General features: G+C 39.5%; 1 long non-coding RNA gene across 2 annotated transcripts; it reads right to left on the minus strand.

Annotated features, from left to right (window-relative positions):
• Window positions 1-13,866: 13,866 nt before the first annotated feature.
• On the minus strand, window positions 13,867-16,298 carry LOC149194521 (uncharacterized). 2 transcript variants are annotated; one of them, XR_016255091.1, is made up of 3 exons: window positions 15,014-16,298; window positions 14,705-14,826; window positions 13,867-14,611 (listed from the first exon to the last, which is right to left on the minus strand). It is a non-coding gene; the product is annotated as an uncharacterized LOC149194521 (long non-coding RNA). The 2 variants fall into 2 exon arrangements; XR_016255092.1 differs by lacking the exon at window positions 15,014-16,298 and having other exon boundaries at window positions 14,705-14,948.
• Window positions 16,299-26,836: the final 10,538 nt, after the last annotated feature.

Here is a 26,836-nt window from a genome sequence, read left to right on the forward strand (position 1 = left end):
ACATAAGCTATTAAAGCAACAGAGTTAAGTAGCTTACAGGTCAACTAATGTTGCCAAGTACAGACAGATAATCCATCTGCAGACTACATCATTTGAAATATCCATAATTCAGTATCTTTTAAATTACAAATCATGAAATATGAATATGTGTGGCCTCTGACTAAGCCAATTATCAATGTTTTCACAAATTCATCATAGAAGAAGGAAAAGCTTGGCAGTTTACAATTTCAAAAAAAGAATCTTGTTTTACTTCATTTCTTTAAATTTAAAAGACACAATTTTAACCAAAAAAGCTAAATTAAAATATAAGAAAAGCTAGTTACACAAACATTTTCCTTGTTTAGTCCCATGAAAGCTCCTTGATGAACACATTTGAGGGACTTGTCTACTGTTATTTTCTTTTTCCTAATCTGTTGGTGTTCCCTCTACTCCTTCAGTGACAATCTTCTTATAAGATAGTGCCTTCTTACAGTGAGGCATCCCTATCACAATACTAAGTCAAGAAACAACATACACTCTGTTAACGACTTAATATCTTATGTTTATAATGCTCCCTTAATATCACTAGCATTTGCAAAAACCATTAGTGTGACCAAACTAATGTTCACCTGTTTACATTGACATCTAAAAAGCACACTTTCTCTTGTTTACACCTAAGCGAGGTTCTCAAAGATGCTTAAGTAGTTTAGTGCTTGTAATCTACAAAATTCCCTTAATATCATATGTTTATAATGCTGCAGATGATGTTGCTAATTTCACCTAATTCATAGTTTAAAATGTTAACAAACTAATTAGGCCTATCACTTTTGCGTACCTTTCCCAGCCAAGTCCCCCAAGTCAGTATTGTGACTTCAGATTTGTCTGCAGGGTCACATATTATGTTTAAAATATTAAGGGTACCAAGGAAGTGTTTCCTAGTGCATTGACATTTTCACATAGAAATAAACTTTAATTACCCTTTTGGCATGTGACTTTAAGGGCTATATTAAATTCACGAGGAAAAGTCACTTTCTGTGGTACATGTATTAGGTACTTTATATTAATGTCACTTTATGTCTTAAAGTGACTTTACGAGAAAAACTACTTAAGTACTTTCTAGCATTAAAGTCACTTTATATTTCAACTTTATGTGGAGGAAAAGTGCAAGGTACAAAACTAAAGTTATAGAGTGACTAGGAGTCATTAATGAGGGGGACCACATTTAAAGGGGGTCAAGTGAGGGAATGATCTCCACCATTGATCTCATGGGCTGAGTTCTAATTTCAGCCCTTGATTAATAGGGTTAGGGTTCTCCTATCTAATGAGAGCTAACAAGGGAGAAAAAGGTGAGATGCTCGTTATTCTACTTGTGAAGAGCTGGAGAGGAGAGCAAGGAGAAGAGGAGAATTGCTGAAGGAGAAGAGAACTTACAGCAGAGCAGCAGCCCGAAATTTTTGCATCACAAGATTTGTGGAGGCCTGAGATTTGCAGAGGCCAAAATTTGTGGAGGCCCAAAATTGTTAAGGTTTCAGCAGTCTGTCGATGCAGATTTTGAGAAAAAAAATTGCAGACCTGTCAGGCAGAACTCAGCATGAATTTTGGGACATAAGGAGAGACTGATGCATGCATTTTGAGGCACTAAATGCTGGTCATTTTGCACTGAAATCAAGGAGATCAGTGCATTAAATAACAGGGTGACTGACCCGAGTTCAAGGCAGTCTAAGTCAGATTATTGGCATGAGTTTTCAGGAAACAGTGGACAATCAGTGGCTAAAATTAAAGAGAAAATCCAGTTGTACAGTGACCCGGAATCCTGTCAGCGGAGTACAGTGGAGGCTCATTAGCAGAAGGGAGAGAGAGGACTGACTGTAACACTCTTTCCAAAGGAGATGAGCACAATTTTATTGTCTTTAATGTTGTAAAGATTTTCCTGAGTAGAAGCTAATAATAAAATCCTCCCTAAACTGGTTTTCCCTTTGTGGAGTTATTCCAGGGTCCCTGTCGTCCAAAATTCACTGTGTACAAGTGTGTTAAAATTCTGTGTGAGCTTGTGTTATTTCTTCTTTATCAGCTAAAAACTAAATGGAGTAGAGTAGTCTTGGATGTTTCTCTTACAATTTGCAAAAAGTTTTATATATCAAACTTACTTGTTTGGGGTTGTGGGCATTAAACTTATGGAAAATAAACTGAAACTGGAAGAGCTGCAAAACTTGAGAAATTTCCAAAAATTTCTACATGGTATCAAAGCCTATGAACCTATGGTGACACTTTCAGCTTAGAATAAAACTACCAAGCTACCTTCTACTACAAAACTGTGAACAGTGAACCAAAACTACCTTCAGATACTGAGAGATTGGTTGTTAAGAGGGAGGCAGATTTGGCAATTTTCAGATCTGAGATTTAGTGTTGGTTGTGAGGGTCATGGCCACTAATTTGAGGGTGAAAGACAGATTAAGTGGGTGGGGCTGAAAATTTTGGCCCCTGGAAGGAGAGGATGATGCTATTGCTTGAAGAAGTTGAAGTTTGGGACGTAGTGGAGAGTCTTGTGCAACCCCCTATTGATCCAGCTCAGTTGGTGGACTTCAACATAAGGAATGTGAAAATTAGAAGAATCATTCTTAATTCCATTAAAGACCACTTATTCCCTCATGTGACCAGGAAGAAGTTTTCTTACGAGATGTGGGAGTCCCTAGTCACACTACGCCAGAGTTTCAATGAAAATAGGAAGATGGTGTTGAGCTAGAAGCTAAGAAACACCATGATAATCAATATTGACACGGTGACCTCATACCTCACCAAGATCACACAAGTGAGAGAAGAGTAGGCTGCGATGGGAGACGCTATCCCTGAGGACTAGTTGGTCAAGATGGCACTAGCTGGTTTTCCCAAAAAGTTGGATGGATTCATAGATGGCATTGTTGCCAGAGAGCATTTTCCAGACTAGAGGAGGATGTGGGATGATTTCATCCAAGAGGAGACCAGGAGGAACGCCAAAAGTGGCAGCCAGCGTGGTGGGGTAACTGAGGAGGAGAATGTTGCCCTTGCAGCTAAAGGCAAGAAGAAGACCCCAAAGAGGTCTTCTAGTGCAGCCAAGCAACATAAGGGGAAGTAGAAGGCCAAGGTGAAGGGCATGAGCAAAGTGAAATGCTTTGCTTGGTAGAAGTTGGGCCACCATGTTGTTCAGTGTCCCAACAAGAAGAATAAGAAGAAAGGCATAGCAACTTCGACAGAGGTGGATGAGTTCGCCTCCAAATTTGACACTAACTTTGCCTTAGTGGTGAGTCTTGCCACAAGTGTCACATCTTCCGGTGTGTGGTTTGTAGACAGTGGAGATTCTTGCCATATGACTAGAGTGAGAGAGCACTTCACGAGTCTGATAGAGGATGATATTGACTTGGAGGTTGTGCTTGGAGATAACTCCAAGGTTAGAGCAGCAAGAGTGGGGACAATATCCTTTCAGAGAAGGTCATCACCTCCTTTGAAAGTGACAGATGTTCTTGTTAATTTTTAGGGCTAGATTGTTCTTTGTTGTAGATAATTGCACTTTTGAACTTTTTCAATATTTTCACATTGCATTCACCCATAACATCATATCATCATTAGAAATTATGTAGAGAGAACAATAAACATCAACAATGCAGCTGAACAGTAAGAAACAACAAAAGAAAAGCATGCACAATAGAAACACCATGTCACATTAGGTCATTGTCTTATAAGTTCACTGCCATATTAGGGTCACTGTCATGTCAAGGTTATAGTCAATTACTGTTACACATATGCTGTCATACATATATATATATATATATATACCACTGTCAAGTCATCATTGTCATTATCATTACTGTCATCATAGTCTCATTATCATTGTCATACAAATCACAATGTCACTATCATTTAAAACTTTGTCTCATTGTCATACAAATATACGTCAAGGTTATTATTAAGCAACAAGGTCATACATTAATTGTCATATCAAAGGTTATTGCCATATGCCAAAGTTACAGGGGCAAGAATGTGAGCCACAGGTAAAGTGCGACCATATAGATAAAATGCAAGCTCAGATATATGAGCCTCTAAGAAATCAAGTCACAATGATCCGTGCCCATAACAAAAACGAATCATAATGTATGCAAGTTATGATGAATAGATCCAAACCATAGATATAATGTGAAACACTTATATAGCATATGTGAGTCCCCTGGAATGCGAGCCATTTACAGAAAAGATGTGTGCTATAAAATGTGAGCCACTTACAGAAAAGATGTGCACTATAAAATGTGAGCCACCATTGATATACAATGCAAGTCCCAACAAAAATATGTCGATGCCAATGTAGAGTAAAACGATACATAGGGAATAGACAAATTACCAGATAGATATGTCGATGCCACTTTGTAATGCAATGTCATTACGTAATGCGATAACATTGTGTAATACGACGATGCCACTATGTAATAAGATGCCATTGCGAATAGTGATGATGCCACTGTGTATATAATGCAAGCCACACGAATTAAGCCACTGAAATATTTGTTATATATAAATGTTGTTGTAATGTATATGTGAGCCATAGGAAAAAAGCGAACAACAAAATATAAAATGCGAGCCCTAAAAATGTTGAGCCACGAAGATATACGAACCATAGCGATGTCTGAAGCTTAGAAATATTTGAATCTTAGATTATTGAACTACCTTGATGAGAAATACATCATCCATAATTATAATCTTTCATGGAGATCCGAATAGGGGCTTGGTGGAATCTAGCCGACTTAAGAGTTTTGGAGGGAAACACTTTACCTTCAAATTTGCTTATTTTAATATTTAAATATATTTCCAAACGTTTTTATGATTACTTGCCCAAGTGCCAAATTTATAAATAATAATTTTTTTGCCCAATTTATAATTCTTCTTTTGGGCAAGATGGGCTTTCCTTTGGGTCTTTGGGCTCTCCTTGGGGCAATAGGGTTTCTCATGGGAAATTCGTCCTATATCTGCCCAAATTTCAATAGTTCTTTATGTTCCCGGGTTGAAGAAAAACTCGATTTCAGTCTCTAGTATTGAGGGCAGGGATATGAGGTGGTGTTCCGAGGAGGACAGGTGCTCATATATCCTAGGGGATCCAGAATTGAGTCTACTAGAGTGATTGGAATCCGTTGTGGGAAACTCAACAGGTTTTATGTTTCAACCTACTAGAGCCTTAACAGCGCAAACCAGCAAGTAGCGAGTTGACCGAGATATGGCACAGAAGGATGGCCCACTTGCACCATCGAGCATTCAGGATGTTGAGGGAGATGGTTACTGGTTTACTTAAGTTCAACACTGAGCATCATGATGTGTGCAAGGGGTTGTGCATTGGGAAAGTACACCAAGACACCTTTTCCGAGCAATGACAGCAGAGCAGCAAGTATCCTAGATTTGGTACACTCTTATGTGTGTGGTCTTATGTCTCATGTAGTGGATGTGAGTATTATGTGACCTTCATTGATGACTACTCCAGGAGGATCTAGATTTTCTTTCTAAAGACCAAGGATGAGGTCTTCAAGAGGTTCCAAGAGTTTAAGGCTCTTGTGGAGAACCAGACAGGGAAGAAAATCAAGGTGTTGAGATCAGACAAGGAGATTTTCTTTCTAAAGACCAAGGATGAGGTCTTCAAGAGGTTCCAAGAGTTTAAGGCTCTTGTGGAGAACCAGACGGGGAAGAAAATCAAGGTGTTGAGATCAGACAAGGGAGGCGAGTAGACAGCCAAGGAGATGGAGTTCTATAGGAGTGCGAACATCAGGAGGGAGTACATAGTGCCTTATAACCCCCAGCAAAATGGGGTGGCAAAGAGGAAGAACAGGGCCATAATGGGTGCAGCTAGAGCTATGTTGCATGATCAAAGGCTACCTTTCTTTTTATGGGCCGAGGCGTGTAACACTACAGTGTATCTGCAAAACAGGAGCCTGCATAGTCTTGGGGAATAAGACTCCTGAGGAGGCTTTTCTGGGAAGAAGCCTCAAATTGGACACATCAAGATCTTTAGGTGCCTCACATATTCACACGTCCCTGAGGAGAAGAGGATGAAGTTGGAACCCAATGTAGAGAAGGGTATCTTTTTGGGTTATAGTGAGACCAACAGGACCTACTATATATACATTCCTGCACAGAGGAAATTTGTTCTGAGGCGAAATGTGAGATTTGAGGAGGAGAGGGCCCTAAGGAGGTCTCAAGAGGTTGATCAGGTAGAGCAACAGGCTCCTCAACAAGGGGTCACTCCACAAGTATCAAGATCTTCAAGTGGTACACCAGGGTTAGGAGGATCACCTACTTCTAGGGTGACAAGTTCACAAAGTCCAATATCATCAGGCACATGGTCTCAGAGTACAAGTTTACCACAAACCAAAGGAAGGGCTTCCTCATCAGGAGGAGAGGCTCAAGTGGAGGGTTATCCCATACCAGTTGAGGAGGCTACTACAAGGAAGAGGAAGCAAAAATGGCTTCATGAGACCCTAAAGGAAGCACAGGATGCAGTGGGGAAACCCAAGTGACCAGTGAGGGAGAGAAAACCACCAGAGAGGTTGGGTGGCTATGTGGCAGTTGTTATGGAGACTGAGCCAAGTAGCTACAAGGAGGCTGCTAGTCAGCAGATCTGGAGGGATGCCATGATGGAGGAGTATGCATCCATTATGAAGAATGATGTGTGGGAGATAGTGTCGAGACCTGAGGGGAAGTCAATTGTGACTTCCAGATAGCTCTACAATCTCAAACATGTTGGGGATGGTAGCCTGGAGAAGTTCAAAGCTCGTTTTGTTGCACGGGGTTTCTCACAGGTAGAGGGAGTTGACTATGAGCAAACCTCCGCACCAGTTGCTCGTTACACCTCCATTAGAGCACTAATATCTATAGCAACTGAGATGGGTTGGAGAATTCACCAGATGGATGTGAAGATTGTTGAAGAATGTAACTAGGTTCCGTCTTCATAATTGTACTTAAGTCATAATGAAATATATTTATCAAAAGAAAGAAAAAGATATTTTTATTATTAATTAAATTGACTTGTTAAAGCATGGGTTTCATGCTTGGGTTAATTGTCATATGTCAAGCCTCCATTGTAGGCTTTTAAGATTTGTAAGTTCAAGTCAAAGTCTATTTTGTTATGTCAAAATCTTCCTCCATCAAGTCTCCTTGCAGTCGGCCTTCAAATTAATAGTCTACAAGTCAACTTCTCAAACAATCTCATGTCGGCTCATTTTCAATAGGAAACAACTATAAATAGGCATGTAGACTTAGCTCAACAGAGAGACAAGATACAAGTTTGGAGAATCTCAGTGAGGAAGTTCGGTGAATTACAATGAAGGTTAATTCAATGGTGCAGGAAGTCGAAGTGTCAGTGCAAGCCAAAACATTCTTAGACTACCACAGAACTAAAGTATAAGACTCTTACCACAGAACCAAAATTTTGGGCCACCACAGAACCAAAGTTTTGACACTATGACAGTACCATCATAGAACCGAAGTAAAAATCTGTTACAATCTCATTACAAGACCGAGTTATGAACTAAAGTGTGACATAAAAATAAAGGATGTTAGAAGCATGATGAGGGATGCCACGAGACCGAAGTCAAAGTAAGTTGCCTCACAATTGAAGCATGGTAAGGAGGTCACAGAACCGAAATATAAGAAGGCTAGCACAGATCAAAGTATGGTGGGGATGTCACAGGACTGAAGTATGAGAAGGCTGCCACAAGGCTTACATCTAGGCATATGTAAGCATGAGAAAACTGCCACAGGATCAAAGCATGAGAAGGCTGATATACCGAAGTTTGTCAAGAGTTGCAGGACTGTGTTTACAAAGTATTGAAGAACGAAATATTGAATACAAGACTCAGAATTGAAGCATGATCTAACAAGGTTGACTTGATGGATGGAAGAAGTCTTTGGTCTAGGTTATGAGGGTCTTGGTCATCTCAATTTTGTTTTGAATCTACTAAAGGAAGAATTACTTGACTGGGTTTTCCCCTATGTAGGGGTTTTTCCCTGGCTGCATGCCTACATCTCGTGTCCTCTTCTATTTATTGATTGGCATTAGTCTTGATGATAAGAATAAGATAAATAGAAAGAAGAAAACTAATAATGAAACATCACAAGATAATGTCATAATAAGAGAAATCAATTAACTTGCCACTCTATTGGATTTCTCAACAAAGACCACCTTTCTCAATGGGCTTATATAGGAGGATGTGTACATTGAGTAGCCACAAGGCTTTGAGGTGCATGGGAGAGAGTCTAATGTGTATAGGCTTAAGAAAGCCTTATATGGACTGAAGCAAGTGCCAAGAGCATGGTACGAGAGGATAGACGAATGCTTGCAACGGATGGGTTTCAAAAAGAGTGATGCAGCTTCGAACCTATACTTTATCATAGTTGGTGATGATCCACTCATTCTGGTTCTCTATGTGGATGTGCCTTGTTTATCATAAGAGAAGACAAACTCATCCAACATTGCAAGAGGGACCTTGCTTCAAAGTTTGATATGACTGAAATCTGGGATTGATGCATTACTTTTTAGGGTTGGAGGTTTGGCAGGAGGATGAGCATATCTTCTTGGGCCAAGGTAGGTATGCAAGGGGCATACTGAGGAGATTTCGTATGGAGGATTGCAAGCCTATGGCTACTCCTATGATCACCAACTAGAAGAAGTTGCATGCTTCAAATTCTGAGTTGGTGAACCCCACCTTGTATCGTCAATTGATCGGTTCTTTGATGTATCCGATCAACACTAGACCGGATATTTGATTCGCAGAGAACACATTGAGTAAGTTTATGATGGAGTCCAGGAGAGTACAATGGGTGGCTGTGAAACATGTGTTGAGGTATCTTCAAGGCACAGTCGACTATGGTCTTGACTATATCCGAGGAGATGGACTCAGGCTGACAAGTTGTACAGACCCAGGCTGGGCAGGCGGTGCTAGTGACCAAAAGAGTACTTTCGGATGTTGTTTCATGTTGGGTTTTGTTATCTTAAAATCAACCCCTGAAAGGCTGCTGATCAGGTAGACCTTGAGTAACTGTTTCAAACCTACTTTTGGCTGAGGCTTAGCCTCCTCAACCTGAGAGGGCTCTCTCACAGGATTAAAGATTTTGATAATGAATAAGATGGCTAACTCTATGAAACAAATGAAGAAGTGTAAATGGTTGAAACACAATTAGAAAATATTCATTGGGCTTATGGAGTCAAATTGTTTCAGTATGACAATGATGTTAGCCTTACATGGAAGTCAGGGCATTTAGAACTCAACATATTGAGAACACATCAGAAACATATAGGACAATACAGTTTATAAATGTATGAAGGAAGTTAGAGCACAATCAGTGATTTCTAAGTAATCACACATTCATAACACTGCAAATACTGAGAAGAGGACAATACAAAACATTCTGAACATTGAATTCCTTCTGATTCCTGAGAAGCAAAGCCAAATACTGTATTACTAAAAACAGAGTCTTACAGAAAGCACAATATCCCAGTTTCTCTGAATTTTTCCAACTCGTTGTACATTAGATTTCCTCCTATATATAGAGCTCCTTACATAACTGAGATTCCTCCTCTAGCATGAGGGGAATTCGAATTCTTCCTACTATGACACCTATTGACACTTAAAACTAACTATTAAATGTAACTGACTGTTAACTGGCAGTTCTAGAGACCTAAAACAATTAGGAGTATAACTCCTCATCATGTTGGTAGTAGCATTTATTACAATCCAAACTCGTTCTCTGACAAATGGCCTTCTTCAGTTTAGCTTTAGTGGAGGTTTGAAACTCCCTGCTGGCCCTTGATGCCTCATCCCTTTACTGTTCCTGGAAATTAGGAAGCTGCTCCTGTTTTTCTGCTTTTGGTCTCCACAAGGATCTTCGAAATCAATTATCCCTGTTGTTCTTCTTAATTACATAAAAATGCATTGGATTATCTTGTTTTCCATACACTGTAGACCTTGCCCATATACACGTGGTAAGACAAAAACTTCTTTAATGCTGCCTGAAGCATCATGAACAATACTAGCTATGAAATAATGACCACTTATATAACATATAGCTTAGAGTTCATAGATGTCCTTCCTTCACTTGATTTGCCCTTGCTGGATGTTTACACTTTGTAAATGATCCTTTTCAGAAACTCCTCTTCAAAAAGATTTCCCTTTGTCTCTCAAAATTGGTCCACCAAATCATAATATGTAACTACAGCAATTTCGTAGCGCGCTATGAAACTGTTGTGCATTAGGCATCACCTACAGCAGTTTCGTAGCGCACTACGAAACTGCTGTGTAATTTCAAAAACACAGTTTAAGGCCAAAATTTAACTCTCTTGAGCTTTCTTTTCCTTGAAATGGCTTTTCCATCTGCCATGAAGCTGTTCAAAACTGGAAACATAGACACCATTCTTCAAGGTAAACTTCAAAAGGTAATCTATCAAAATTTAGGACTTAGCCTTACTTGCTATGTGATTTCTCTTAGCTAAGAATGTCCTTCATGCTGGCTTAGTTGTATCTTCAGATCTTTGATTTGCCTCTTCATAATTCTGATTCCAGCTCTCAGTTTTGCATTGACCCTTCTGATGTATCTTGCTTCTTTTATTGCAGGGACTGTCTAGGTGTAGTATTGAGCATGACAATTGACCACTTCGGGTATTGAAATCGTTTTATCTTCCCACAGAGCCTCCATTTTATTGAAATAAGCTTCCTTGATTGCATGTTTCCTTGAGGTTTTTCTCAGTTTGGCAATTTCAAGATTTGCCAAATTCAATTTTCTCTTCAACTCTTCAAAACTACATTCCTCTTGTTGAGAGATGACTGCCTTACCTCTGTCGTTTTTATGCAGCTGTGATGATGTTTCTGATGAAGTCATAGGTTCTTCATGAGATTTTGTTACCTCCCCTGTTTCACTTGCTTCTGGCAGCGCCTCTTGTATCTCTTTTGAACGCCTTGTCACAGGTCTTCTTGGCTTAAAAACAAATTTAGAAACCTGATCATCAAATTTGAGCTTTTTAGAGGTTTTGCCTTTACCTATTTCTATCAAGTCTGCTCGAACCAGAGGAGATTCTTCAATGTCAATAGCTTGAAGCAAATCATTCAGACTTCCTTTTGAAACCGGGCTTCCCTCAGTAACCACTGTCTTGCCTTTTTCTTTAGCTAACTGGCTCCTGGTTACTCTTCTTTGGACTGTTTCACCTGTAGATTGCTCTTGTACCCCCTCTTTGATCTGACCTTTCCCTTTTTGTGACTGTTGGGGTGTGTCTTGGATTACTAGTGGTCTTGTGGGCTCCTTTACCCGTTTCCTAGCTTTCAATTTCACGAATCTCCTTGATCTCGTTTCTGCACGATGACTAACTGATGGTGGAGAGATTTTCGTACCTAGAACGTTGAGACCAGTTTCATTCTTGAAGCCAGACATAAACACGAACATGGACCAGTCCCAATCTATTTTCTGGAGCTCATGCAAAACGATCAATTTGACTAAGCCGTGATGAAACAACGAGGTCTCACAGGCTTCCTTCTTCATCTAAACCTTATCACACATTTTGCCTAGGCTACGAAACAAATAGAAAGGCAAATCAAGAGATATCATTCCAGTGAAATGAAGCAGAAGCTTGAAATGATAAGAATACACCTTATGATACCTCCCTTCACAGGTGAAGTATCTCTATATGCAGGTAAGTAAATTGGCATATGAATCTTTGACAAAACTCCTGGGCACTGACTTGTTTAAGTCTGAATCAATGAACTCTGGCTTCAAAAATTCCTTGTAGGGAGTCATATCAAACTTGAAATTTTTAAACCACCTCTCCTGTCCCCTTGGAATTTCAATGCCTGCAGATATAACCTCTGGAGAGATTGGCAATTCAATCACCCCAACTTTCGAATTCAATCCTATGAAATTTAAAGCAAATTCTCTGGTGACTTGCATATGGCCTCCTTGAAGTTTTTCACAAAATCTCCAACAGCCAACCTGTTTGAAGGCTTGTTCAACTTCATTGTTCTTTAGGATAATATCTAAGCCTTCAGGTTCATTCCTCAGACACCTTCCTGACCTATGATCTCTCCTGTCTGTAGACCCCTCCATGGAATTCCTGCAAAGTGAAGATTGAAAAAGCTTGCACCGTCGTAATCTTGATCACTACCTCGCTTGAAATGGATAAGGAAAGCTGCCTCGCTTGATCTTCAAAGAATTCTAATTGAACGCCTGTCAATTTGTTTCTCATGCATGAATCCAAACATAATCATGGCTGTAAATACTTGGCTTCTTTTTGAAACTTGCAACTTGAGTGTACCAAGACACCTAACGAACCTAATGATGAGAATAAGCGGTTGAATGTGATAGGCAAGGTGTATGGGCTGACAACTGATGATGTAAGATTAACAGATTCTAATAGATTTGACAGCTGGATGAGATTTGCCACGGATCTGCACGAATCCCCGATTTTGTAGCGCAGCCAGTGCAAATTCTGGGTTTTGCGCTACGAAAACTCCTAGACTGGGTTTTGCGCTACGAAAACTCCTAGATAGTTTCGTAGCGCATAAGAACCTTGAAACAAGTTTGACACATGGAATTTATGTGTGATGTGGGACCAATGATAGGCAAGAACAGAGTATTGACCCTATTTGACCATACCAACAAGACTCTATTCTAAATCTTAGACTCTAAAACAACTATGGAAAGACCAGACCAAGACTAACACCAATCTTTTGGAATCAAACTGATGCTTATAATTTTGAAATTTTTCTTAAGTGATAACAAGTTCGACAGTTGTGTCGTGATTCAATAGCAAGCTAAGATCAGTGGCACTGAGCTCAGTAGAGGTTGAGTATATTGCAGCTAGTCAGGCCAATTTCAAGTCTATTTGGCTTCGTAAGATGATATGTGGTTTATTTGGTCAAAGGCGAAAACCAACTACGATATACTATGATAATCAAAGTTGCACTAAACTCATGGAGAATTCAGTATTTCATGACTGGTCAAAGCACATAGAGATCAAGTACCACTTCATCAAAGATTGGGTTCATAGAGGAGCAGTGAGGCTTCAGTGTATATCAATTGATGAACCAATTGCAGATATTCTCACCAAATCAATGCCAAGGGGCAAGCATGTGTATTTCGAAGATAGGATGGGAGTGGTGAGAAACACCTTCTTCTGTAGGAGGGAGTGTTAAAAATATTAAGGGTACCAAGGAAGTGTTTCCTAGTGCATTAGTCTTTTTGCCTAGGAAGACACTTTAATTACCCTTTTGGCATGTGACTTTATGGGTTCTAAACTTCTATTAAAGTCATGAGAAAAAAATCACTTTATGTGGTACATGTACTAGGTATTTTACATTAATGTCACTTATGTCTTAAAGTGACTTTATGAGAAAAAGTACTAAAGTACTTTCTAGAATTAAAGTCACTTTATATTTTGAAGTTGACTTTTATGTGGAGAAAAAGTGCAAGGTACAAAACTAAAGTTATAAAGTGACTATGAGTCATTAATGAGGGGAACACATTAAAAGGGGGTCAAGTGAGGGAATGATCTCCACCATTGATCTCATGGGCTGAGATCCAATCTCAGCCCTTGATCAATAGGGTTAGGGTTCTCTTATCTAATGAGAGCTAAAAAGGGAGAAAAAGGTGAGAAGCTCATTATTCTACTTGTGAAGAGTTGGAGAGGAGAGCAAGGAGAAGAGGAGAATAGCTGAAGGAGAAGAGAACTTACAGCAGAGAAGCAGAAACTTAAAATTTGTGCATCCCGAGATTTGTGAAGGCTCAAAATTGTTAAGGTTTCAGCAGTATGTCGGTGCAGATTTTGAGAAAAAAATTGCAGACCAGTCAGGCAGAAGTTCGGAACCCAGCATGAATTTTGAGGCTTTAAGGAGAGACAGACAGCACGCATTTTGAGGCATTAAACGCTGGTCAGTCTGAGTCAGTTTATAAGCACGAATTTTCAGGAAATAGCGAACAGTTTAGCGGCTAAAATTTCAGAGAAATTCCAGCCATACAGTGACCCAGAATTCTGTCAGCAGAGTACAGTGGAGGCTCATCAGCAGAAGAGAGAAAGAGGACTGCCTGTAACACTCTTTCCAATGGAGACAAGTACAATTTTATTGTCTTCAATGTTGTAAAGATTTTCCTAAGAAGAAGCTAATAATAAAATCCTCCGTAAACTGGTTTCCCACTAGTGGGGTTTTTCCAGGGTCACTGTTGACCAAAAATCACTGTGTACAAATGTGTTAAAATTCTGTGTGAGCTTGTGTTATTTCTTCTTTATCAGCGGAAAACTAAACGGAGTAGAGTAGTCCTGGATGTTTCTCTTATAATTTGAAAAATAGTTTATATATCGGACTTACTTGTTTGGGGTTGTGGGCATTAAACTTATGCAAAGTAAACTGAAACTGGAAGGGCTATAGAACTAAAGAAATTTCCTAAAATTTCTACATATTCTTGCTCTACGATCTGATTCAACATCACCTCTTCTGGCTTGTGATGCAACTGTAACACTTGAATTCTCATCAAGAAGCATTGTTTTGGGTTGAACACTAGCTAGAGATGCTTGTGAATCCATTGCATAGGAATTCACCTCGCCTGTGCCAGTGAGCACCTCCAATTTGAGGCTCTTTTTCAACTGTTCAAGAAGACAGATTCACTCAATTGGCATAATTGATGATGTGTCAGCTGATGAGGAAATACAGAAATTCAAGCATCCATTTTGACCAACCTCTTCCCTAGTCACATTATCCATATTGCTTTCACCTTCTTTATTTCTGGAGTCTAGGACATCTCCTGGGGTTCAGAGACCACCTGATTGTCAGTTACAACTTTCAACATCATCAACAGCATCTGCAGAAATTATTACTGTGAGCAAAATAATGTTCACTTGTGTACACTGACATGTGAAAAGCATACCTTCTCCTGTTTACACCTAAGAAAGGTTCCCAAAGATGCTTAAGTAGTTTAGTGCTTGTAATCTACAAAATTTCATGAAGATACTTGACAATATAAAATCCTATTATAGTCCATATCTTACCTCTTGAGCTTTCCTGTGATATGCTCTCATCAAAATCATCCTCAGAGATGAGCCCTTTTTCCTGGGCTTCACACATTCTGTTACACAACTAGTTTCCTCTCATTTGGATTTTTTTGACCCAATTGGACCAGCAACTTTCTGCAGATATGCCACAAAATTTTTGGTGGTTACTTCTTGCTCTTTCCTCTCCTGATGGCACTTTGGTAGTATCTTCTCTTCAAAGTCTTTGATAGGAAACTTAACTTCAGGCTTTGCAAATTCTTTTGCATTTTTGTTGAAGTTCCAAAGGTTGAAGCCATTTTCATTTCAAGAAAAACAAAAAGCAAGGAAAAAAAATAGACAAAATAAAAGCAGAACCATATAAATCAAGAGGTAAGCGTTAAGATGTGTAACACAGTCCACTTTGGGCAGCTCATCGAAGATAATTATTGGACAAAAATCCTCTTTTCAAGAGGGCCAAAATTGACCCTGAAAGCACTGAATTTGGACAAGGAGAAATATTTTTTTGATGTCAAGCCCACAGGTGCACATTTGGTCAAGGTCATCTTGGGGTCAAATTAGACAACTTGACCCCCCTCTAGCACATATAAATAAAGGAGACCCTCAACCTCATTTGGCACGTCACACACGTCATTCTCTCTCCTCATCTGATTGATTTGTACATCTGAGACAGTTGTTCATTCCACACGTGCAAGTTTCTCTTGGAGCTGATTTGACCTGTGTTGATTTTCTGTTCTTGAGGAAACTTTGACCAGCATTGACTTTGGACTTTGAGGGACTGTTTGACTGCGATTTGACCAGGGAATGGGCTGTCCTAGCGGGCGCACTGTTTGGCACAAAAACTAAGGAAGAAGGTGTTGTTTGACTGGGTTTGACCGCAGGCTTGGAGGATTGTTTTGACCGCAGGTTGGCTTCATCATTTGAACAGGTTTGACCACCATTTTTGTTGACTGCTTTTGCTGCTGTTTGACCATCAAGGCCGGCAGAGTATCTTTGACTTTGACCAAGCTCAAGAAGTGTTATTTGACTGTTGCGTTGACCGTTGACTGGTTAGGGCACATTGACTATTATTGACTTTTCAGAATTGCAGACTTTCATCAAGCTTATCAGATTTGACTTTGACTTCATCAGTTGGATATTGGTTTGGATACTTTGCAAAGGTCAAGTCACATTGACTTTGACTTTCATCATTGTACTCTATTGGATATTCTCTCTGCTGAACATTTGATATTTTCTAATAAGAAGGATTGATTAAGGGTTTTCCCCCTTCAGGGGTTTTTCCCTGGCTTTAGCCAAATCTCTGTGTTCATTGTCTTGGCTTGTCTTCTGCATTTATTATTTATGTTCTATCTACATTTACTGTCAATGTAAATTAATGGTAAGCGGACGCTAGATGCTGGGAGAGCGACGGGAGCGCGGCCAACCTAGGGTTTCTCTTGGCTCTGGCTGCTGCCTGAGCCTGCGGCGGCAGGACCTTCCGCGGGTGGGGGATCTGGTCGACCTCCAGGCTACCATCACCTGATCTTCGACGGGGTTTGCTGCAGCTGGTGGTTTCGGCGGATCCGGGGTTTTGTGACCTGCTACCTGCGGTGATTCCTCTACGGTGACTCGGGTCTTGTACTGAGCGGCGGCGGCGCTATTTTCCTCTGATTCTTTGAGCTTCTCTGCGCATCAACAGCCCACCGACTTGGCAGTTCCTGCAGGGGGTTTTGTCCTCTGAACTTTTGTGCAGCGTTGCTGTGTGGGGACTGGGGTTTCGGGCCCGACTTCCTTCATGGGGGCGAGGTGGCTGCCCTAGCCGCCTCTGCCCCCGATCTGACCCGCCTCAGCTCATAATGGGACCTGTTCGGGCGCCATTGCTGTTGCTGGGTTCATTTTTTGGGTCCTCTGCTTGCCTACCATTGCAGCTTTGGAGAGTGTTGAGGGATCTGGCATCGATTCGTGCCGCTCTTCTATGGCTGTCTATGGTTGGTTTCTTTTCTGGCTTCACTGGATAGATGTGTGGATTTCTGCGGGTTATTGGTGGAGAGTTGAGGGGATGGGGGTATGGCTCCATTTCGTGCCTCTTCCCTCTGGTTGCATCATTTCTGCGCATCTCACTGGAGCTATCGTTTATTTACTGTTTTGTATTAGCTTGTTTTGGGTTGGTGTATACTCCTGTTGGGGTTTACATACCCGGTTTCGGAGCTTTTGTTTATTTTACTGTTTTTATTAGCTATTTTGGGTAGGCGTATACTCCTGTTGGGGATACATACCTGTTTCTTAGCTTGTAAGGGTTGGTGTATACTCCTGTTGGGGTTTACATACCCTGTTTCTGGAGGCCCTGTCTGAGGGCTGTATCTGCATACTTCCCAGAAGTATTGGTTATTGTAAGTGGTTTTTTACCACACTACTGCATATGCTTTGGCATCTACAACATGTAATCTCTATTATCTTCTTTTTAATAGAAATTACGAACTCTATTTTCCCCGGAAAAAAAAATGTAAATTAATGGTTTATGTGATTGCTATTGGAAATTAAAGTGGAATTGTCATTAGGCTTATAAAATGACATTGAAGTAATTGTTGCAAGCATAGAACATGCCATTGTTATCTAAAATTAACATGGTATCAAAGCTAAGGTGAGGATAAGCCCGAGCAAGACAAAAAGCAATCACCAAGATATTTGTTGACAAACACTAGTCTCCATGGCCACCTCCTACTTCAAGATTGAGGGCAAGCTCAATGACAAGTCTGACTATCATGCATGGAAGATGACTTTGGAGGAGCATGATGTATTGGAATACGTGTAGGGAAAAGTGGTGGAGCCTCCTTCAAGTGCACCTGTTGCTGCCAAGACTAAGTATAGAAAAGGGAACTTACACTCATTGCTCTTGGAGGACTTGCAAGGCCTTGGGAGACATTTACGACCACTATTCTTAATAATCTAATGAAAAGTGGTGGAGCCTCCTTCAAGTGCACTTGTTGCTGCCAAGACTAAGTATAGAAAAGGGAACTTACACTCATTGCTCTTGGAGGACTCACAAGGCCTTGGGAGACATTTACCACCACTATTCTTAATAATGTAATGAAAAGTGGTGGAGCCTCCTTCAAGTGCACCTGTTGCTGCCAAGACTAAGTATAGAAAAGGGAACTTACACTCATTGCTCTTGGAGGACTCACAAGGCCTTGGGAGACATTTACCACCACTATTCTTAATAATGACAGGATACCAAGGTTTGATGAGATCTTGGCTAGATGCACTCAAGAAGAGATAAGAATGATGGAGAGGGACAAATCTTACAATGGAAAAGAACCTACAGCCTTCTCTGCACATGCTAAAAGAAGGAATGATGTTGGACCATCTAACTCAAAACGACAAGGTCAAAAATTCAAGAAGGGATTCAAAGGAAAAGGCAAAGGGAGATGTTTTAATTGCAATAAGTTTGGCCACTATGCAAAAGAGTGTCCTAACAAGAAAAATCCTCCAAGGGATGACAACAACGATTACAAAAGCAATAACAATCAAAGGAACAACAGGTTGAACAATAAAGGAAAGAGGAATGCTCCGCTGCTCGAGAAGGAAACCAACGACCTCTCAAGAAAGCAGGAAATGCCAGGTATGATGAAAATAATGTTGTTGAAAATCAGGCTGAATATTTTCTTATTTCTGCTTTGTCCATTGCCTTTCCCCCGAATACTTTGGACTATTGGTTAATTGATAGTGGAGCCTCAAGGCTCTTCACTGGATATAAGGAGGTTCTCTCAAATTTGGTTGAGAGGAAGTCTAATCTTAATATCATTCTTGGAGATAATGCCACCTACCTAGTGAAAGGGATGGAATATGTATCTTTTCATTTGAATTATGGGCAAACCATACATCTTCAGGATGTTTTGTACGTACCTAGTTTAAAGAAGAATTTGGTATATATTTATGTGATGGAAGACAAGGGCTTCAAGGTTGCATTCATTGATGGGAAGGTACTTGCATGGCATAAGGACTTCAAAGATGCTTTTACCCTTGGATTCAAGGTGGATGGTCTTTATCAAGTTGGGGGAAGTCCTTTGGGAGCCTTGGCAAATGACACATCTATGTCAGTTATGGCATAGAAGGTTTGCTCGCATACATTACAAAGCCTTACCAAGTGTAAGGAAGATGGTCACAAGGATGCTCGAATTTCATATGAATCACAAAGGAGTTTGTCAAGGATGTGCAGCAGGGAAACATACTAAGGGACCATTGCCTTCTAGTCAAAGCAAGACATCTGATATTCTTCAATTGATCCATTCTAATATGGTTGGTCCTATGCCCGTGACCTCATTGGGAGGATATGTGTACTATGTAATATTTTTGGATGACTTCTCTCGCAAAACTTCGATCTATTTCTTAAAGAAGAAGGATGAAGTATTTGGATGGTTCTATATTCTCAAAACATTGGTGGAGAATCATACAAGAAAGAAGATCAAGACATTGACAACTGATAATGGAACTGAATATCAATCAAATGAATTCCATAACTTTTGTAAAGAAGCAAGTATTAAGAGGGAGACAATTGTTCCATACAATCCTCAACAGAATGGAGTTGTCGATAGAAAGAATCGAACTATTATGGAAGCCACCCATGTTATGATTCATGATCAAGGTCAACCAAAGTTCCTACGGGGAGAAGCCGCAAATATTGTTGTATATGTTCAAACAAGAGCCCTCATCAAAACTTGGATTTCAAGACACCTGAGAAAGTCTTCACTGGTAAGAAACTTGATGTTTCTCATTTTAGAATTTTTGGTTGTCCTGTATATTTTCATGTTCCTAAAGAGAAAAGGAATAAACTGGAAACCTCCGGGAAGAAGGGTGTATTTGTTGGATACAGTGAAGATTCAAAAGCATATAGAATCTATGTGCCTGGTTATAGAGTTGTGGAAGTGAGTCGTGATGTTTCCAACTATTAAAAATGAGCCGACATGAGCAATTTTTTAGGCCAACTTGTAGAATATTAGTTTGGAGGCCGACTTGGAAGGTGACTTGATGGAGGAAGCTTTTGACATGACAAAAATAGATCTTGACTTTCACTCCTACAATGGAGATTGGACCTATGACAATTGACCCAAGCATGAAATCCATGCTTTAATAAGTCAAATTAATAATAATAAAGATTTATTTTTGACAAATATATTTCATTATGACTCAAGTACAATTATGAAGACCGACACTAGTTACATTCTTCAACACTCCCTCTTAACTAGGGGGTATTCATGATTACACATAGGTGCATGGAAGATCTCAAAATAACATGAACTACAAAAAATTTTGGCACACTCAGTGCCTCAGACTAGAGAGGCCGACTTGGAAGGTGACTTGATGGAGGAAGCTTTTGACATGACAAAAATAGATCTTGACTTTGACTCCTACAATGGAGTTTAGACCTATGACAATTGACCCAAGCATGAAATCCATGCTTTAATAAGTCAAATTAATAATAATAAAGATTTATTTTTGACAAATATATTTCATTATGACTCAAGTACAATTATGAAGACCGACACTAGTTACATTCTTCAACACTCCTTCTTAACTAGGGGGTATTCATGATTACACATAGGTGCATGGAAGATCTCAAAAGAACATGAACTACAAAAAAATTTGGCACACTCAGTGCCTCAAACTAGAAACCTGACCAGGGTTATCTATCCGGGTGGGACTAAGATGGACTAAAGCTTTCAACCAATCTAGGTACCATCAGGCTTACTAACTAACCATCAACCCAGGGATCTAGGTGTGTATCCAAGGTCAGAGCTCCAAGACCAACGCCACCCTCCCTCTTCAGGATCTAGACATCAAACACACATAGGCCAGCCAGATGTCCTCCCAATCATCTGCAATTAGATGCTTCAACTCTCCTTATCAAACTATATATATCCATTTATCCAAGCAAGCTTCCCGAGTGTCCAATATTCTTGTGGAGGGATTTTACCTGTACAAACACAAACCCCAATCAATAATAAACTTTCAAATATACAAGTAAGCACAAACCTTCGGAGTCCTCAATTATTCAGATGCTGCTAATATCATCATCAAGTTATCCATATTCAATTTGTCGGAAGCTTTCTTCTTCTTTCATTTCTTTAGTAGCACCAGTTCATTCTCCAATTTCTTTTTCAAGGTGTCTAACATGACTATCATAATATTCCCTCCCTCTCAACTGGGGAGATGTACTCTTTCTTCTATCTAGGCTCCCTCTTAACTTAGGGAAATCAACAACTTCCTTCTCTTATGGCTTCATTCATATGCTTCCTTCACCATGCTTATACGAACATCTTCTGCAAAACTTTAATAGCAGGTACTGTTGAGAAATCTAGGGCATTCAATGTTAACAATTTCTCTGCTTGATAATTGCTTGTGATATGCATTGTACTTCTTATCCTATGATATTTTACTTAGTTAGCTTATTAGTGTGTTCTTTTCATCAAGACAATTATCAAAATAAATAAAGACAAGTGACACAGAATATAGGCTTCTCCAACCACAGCCAAAACCTCTCACCTCTTGAGAGGAAAACCCAATCAAAATTCTTCTTCTAGATCTTCAATTCATAAGTACCAAGACCATGACACTGACCCTGTGAAAATTCCACAACGGGAACCCTTATTGCAGCAACTGATGATATTACTCCTATTTGTTAAATTCCTTTAAACAAATTACTTGTAGTTTCCTACGAAAAATATCGTAATAGATACACTGCAGCCTTCACTTAATTAAATTATAAGCGGAAACAAAAGACTAAGAAATAAAGAAAATACAACACAATAGACACCGTTATTTTTGGACAAATGTCCCCGGAAAAACCCAATGCAGGAAAACCAGTGCAGCAGTTCTTAGGGTTTATTGTTATTAAGCAGTAGCAAATTCTAAATACATCTATGAATACCTCTCAGGTTATTCAATTACAAAGAGAGAAATATTGGCAGAAAGAATTGTGAGATTACCGCACACTATCACTGGAAATCCCAGTTGATCCAACCCCAGAATGATTGCCCCCGGCTTTTCTAGCTACCTCTACGCAATATCTGGGTCAGCCCAGCATCAAGCTCTCTAAGGAGTCAAGGACAGCAGCAATCCTCTGGCTGGTCGATTTGCTGCCCAGGATATTCGATTTCTGCCTCTCGGTCTCACACCCCGGCTCCCGGCTTCTGCAACTCGAATTCCCTCTGTAAATTTAGGACTCCCTCTTGGCTTCTGCGCTGCTTTTGTGTGGCTCTGCGTCAACCCCTTGGCTCAGCGCTTCCACTGCTGGATTACTCTCTGCCGCTCTCTGTTGATGATTCTCCGGCTGAGAAAATCTATCTCTCTCCAGATGCTATCCCTGCCCCTCAACTGCGAGAAATCTCCTCAATTGAATTTCCTCCTGAGAACTTCTCACTTCAGAAAATTGATTTCTTGATCTCTCGGTGTGTTTTCCAAATGACCCTCAAGCCCCTTCTTATATCTTTCTATTGGACAACAAACGGCCTAGATTAACTCCTAATCAAAGGCTCAGATCATTTTGGCTTGATCCTCGTCTTCTTCTAGAAGTTACACCCAAAATTAGATTAATACCCATTAATATTTTAATTTTCCTAAGTTTAGATTTAGGAACTCCATTAAAAATATTAATTATTTTAATAAAATTGTTTCTGGATGGAATTTCCCAAAATGCTTTCTGGGTTCTTTGGAATACATGTGCCCAAGCCTCCCTGCAAAATTTGAGGCCTAGAGAACATCCGATGCTACACCAAATCAACAAACCCTTGACTCTAGTATCCTCTACAAAAACCCTGTCACCAACCTGGTCTTCCTTCCTCGACTTTCTTCTAGACTTGCTCCTTCTAGAGAAACTCGGTCTCTATTTCTTAAATAAATTCGGTCCCTACTTTGCTGCCCCAGAAGATTCCTTCCTTTGTTATCCCAGAAGAAACCTATTCACTGCCTCCTTCGCTTGATCCAGAAGATCCCTTCTTCGCTGCCCCAGAAGATACTTCTTCGATGCCCCAAAATATTCTTCTTCGATGCCCCAGAAGATTCTTCTTCACTGCCCTAGAAGAGTGTCCTTTGTAGCCTTAGAGAAAACCCTTTTCACTGCCTCTTTTTCGCACTTCCTTCTGCACTTCTCTTCACTGAATTGAGATCAAACTTCTTGCTTAGAATGGAGGTTGAGTTCCTCTATTTATACCCCTCTTCACTGGGTCTTTAGGCCGACTTGACAGTTGGATGTAGGCCAACTTGTTCTGGCAGCTTCTTCAACATTTGTAGGCTGACTTGAAGAGGTTAGGTGACAAGTTCTTTAGAGGATACTTTACATAGACAAGATGACCTTTTACAAAGTGTAACATGACTTCATTTACATGACATTGACCCTTATATTTTATGACTAGATGACAAATAAATCCTAAAGACTCTCAATGGGAGTCTTGACTCAAAAACAAAATCCCTTGCTCATGAAACCCATGAAGCAAGTCAATATAATAATTTCATTTTTCTTATTTACATCTCTTTACATAAAATCATAATTACATGTCATTATGAAGACCAAACCTAGTTACACCTTTCAACACTCCCTCTTAACTAGGGAAGTATTCATAATGGTACCTTGGACTTTCTCAATCTTATAAATACTCATGAGGTTTCCTAAGAGCTTCGTAATTTTTTAAATCAGTAGGATTTGTACCAGACATATTTTTTGCTTCCCATGTCACGAGCTCTTACTTAATGCTTCTATGCTATTTTCTACTGAGATGCATCCTATCTAATTTAAACTGCACCAAGACCATAATTTACAAGTGGAAAGTACCTTCTTGAGAAGAAGATCATCTCAGTCATAGTAGAGATCTTTTACTTCTTCATTCTTAGGCTTCTTTGACTCAGGCTCTTTCACTTCTTCAGTAATGTGTGCTCCTTCTCTATTCCTCTTGTCCTTACCACGATTAGGACAATCTCTTTTATAGTGTCCAAGTTCATGACACTCAAAGCATCTTATCTTATCCATGTTCTTCCTTCTCTTTGAAGGACCAAACTTTCCAAATTTTCCCTTTCTTCTTGTCATTGTAGCATACGCTTCATTTTGTTCGCTTGGTCCGACATCAATCTTTGCTCTTAATCTGGTTTCTTCGATCTTACTGAGTGACCATAAATCTTGAAATGGAGTAGTCTCTTTCTTCCCATATAAGCTTGAAGTGAAGTTACCCCATTCTTCCGGTAGTGCATTTAGTACCACTGTGGTCATCTCTCTATGAGACATAACTTCTCCTAGTTCTTGTAGTTGATCTCGAATTTCCAATATCCTAATGAACTATGAGGCTATTCCATCTTCCTTGGATATCTTTAGTTTGTAGAGTTCTTGCCTTGAGGAGATTACTTCTCCTGCGATACTTACAGAAAACAAATCTACCAGTTTGTCATATATATCTTTTGCAGTTTCTAGTTTTTATACATATGGGATTACAGAGTCTTTTATAGATTCTATAAGAATCCTTTGGGCTCTCACTTCTCCCTTCATGTATTTAACATGAGCTTGAGTATCTTCTTTTGGAGGTCGGGTTATTGATCCCTTAATGTGAACCATGACCTCATTCTCAATAAAATTGAGGTCAATCCTTTTCTTCCATGCAAGGAAATTTACAGCCCCAACCAACTTATTGCTTTCCTTGCAAAAGACATTTTGATATTATCGGATATAGTCATAGACTTACTTGTCAGATTGTTGCTTGATTCCTCCATCTTGATGTTGATAGAGGGCCTTCTTCTTGAGTGATTGATGAGAGGGAGCTTGATTTACGATACTTTGATGATGTGATGATCTTTGAAGTACTTCTAGGGTTTCGTTCTTTCTTCTTGCTTCCTTCTTCAATATAGGCTTTCTATGATGTAGATCTTGAACTTGTTGATTAACATTTGACCTTATTTGATTCCTTCTTTGAATATCGATCCTTCTGTGTCAACTTGCTTTGTCTTCCCCTTCTTATCTTCGGCACCTAAGCTTTGATACCATGTTGAGAAATCTAGGGCAATCAATGCTAACAATTTCTCTACTTGATAATTGCTTGTGATATGATTTGTACTTCTTATCTTATGATCTTTTACTTCGTTAGCTTATTAGTGTGTTCTTTTCATCAAGACAATTATCAAAATAAATAAAGACAAGTGACACAGGATATAGGCTTCTCCAGCCAGGGCCAAAACCTCTCACCTCTTGAGAGGAAAACCCAATCAAAATTCTTCTTCTAGATCTTCAATTGATAAGTACCAAGACCATGACACTGACCCTTGACTCTAGTATCCTCTACAAGAACCTTGTCACCAACCTGGTCTTCCTTCCTCTGCCTTTCTTCTAGACCTGCTCCTTGCTCCTTCTAGAGAAACTCGGTCTCTATTTCTTACACTGCACCTTCACAACTGCCCTAGAGAATCTCAGTCTCTAGGTCTTCTTAGAGAAACTCGGTCTCTACTTTGTTGCCCCAAAAGATTCCTTCCTTCGCTATCCCAAAAGAAACCTATTCACTGCCTCCTTTGCTTGATCCAGAAGATCCCTTCTTCGCTGCCCCAGAAGATACTTCTTCGCTACCCTAGAAGATCCTTCTTCGCTGCCCTAGAAGAGTGTCCTTTATAGCCTTAGAGAAAACTCTTTTCACTGCCTCATTTTCGCACTTCCTTCTGCACTTCCCTTCACTGAATTGAGATTGAACTTCTTGCCTAGAATGGAGGTCGAGTTCCTCTATTTATACCCCTCTTCACTAGGTCTTTAGGCCGACTTGTTCTGGCAACTTCTTCAATGTTTGTAGGCCGACTTGAAGAGATTGGGTGACAAGTTCTTTAGAGGATACTTTACATAGACAAGATGACCTGTTATAAAGTGTAACATGACTTCATTTACATGACATTGACCCTTATATTTTATGAATAGATGACAAATAAATCCTAAAGACTCTCAATGGGAGTCTTGGCTCAAAAACAACATCCCTTGCTCATGAAACCCATGAAACAAGTCAATATAATAATTTCATTTTTCTTATTTACATCTCTTTACATAAAATCATAATTACATGTCATTATGAAGAACAAACCTAGTTACAACTTTCAACAGATACAACCAAAAACAAATATATAGAAGCATGAAGTTAGCTATATCAAAATTTTGTCAATACTATTAGACTTTGGACATTAAACAGAGAAACCTAGTTAGGTTCATGAGATACGTCTTTTTATATGCTAGACATCAACTTCTTGCTGGGGTTTTGTCATAAACCCTAGACTCCAACTTTGAGACACAAAGCTTTAGATATCAATAATTCAAAATAATAATCCAATCATAGTACTATACGTCTAAAATATATTTTATGACAGATTCTATTAGGGTTTGTTCCAAACCCTAGATTCTTCATCATAATATCGTCAAGTCTCAGAATATCAATTTCTACTAGGTTTAATTATAGGCCCTAGAATTCCAAAAATAATTAAGTTAGCGTACTCGCATATACATATCTAGGATTTCATAATCATGAATCATATCACAATACATCAAGGTTAGATATATTACAACGTTGAGCATACAAGGGTTTTGAATAGACAAATGAATATATGCCTAGGGTTTTATTTCTAGAATCTTTACTACAACTATCACAAGGGTCTTGCTTATAAACCCTTATATTACTAATCCTTAAAGATCTAGGGATTCATCTAGACATTAATAGCAAACCCTAAAGGACTAGGGTTTTATAATCAATATTGACACACCCTTAGGTTAGGGTTTTACAAAGAACCTTTTAGGGTTCCACAAAAATGATCAAATGATAATATAATGAGGGTAGATTCAAC

Source organism: Pinus tabuliformis, chromosome 2_2, assembly GCF_031772625.1.
Source record: "Pinus tabuliformis cultivar Carrire ecotype Pingquan chromosome 2_2, CPIR1, whole genome shotgun sequence".
NCBI classification, from domain to species: Eukaryota; Viridiplantae; Streptophyta; class Pinopsida; order Pinales; family Pinaceae; genus Pinus; species Pinus tabuliformis.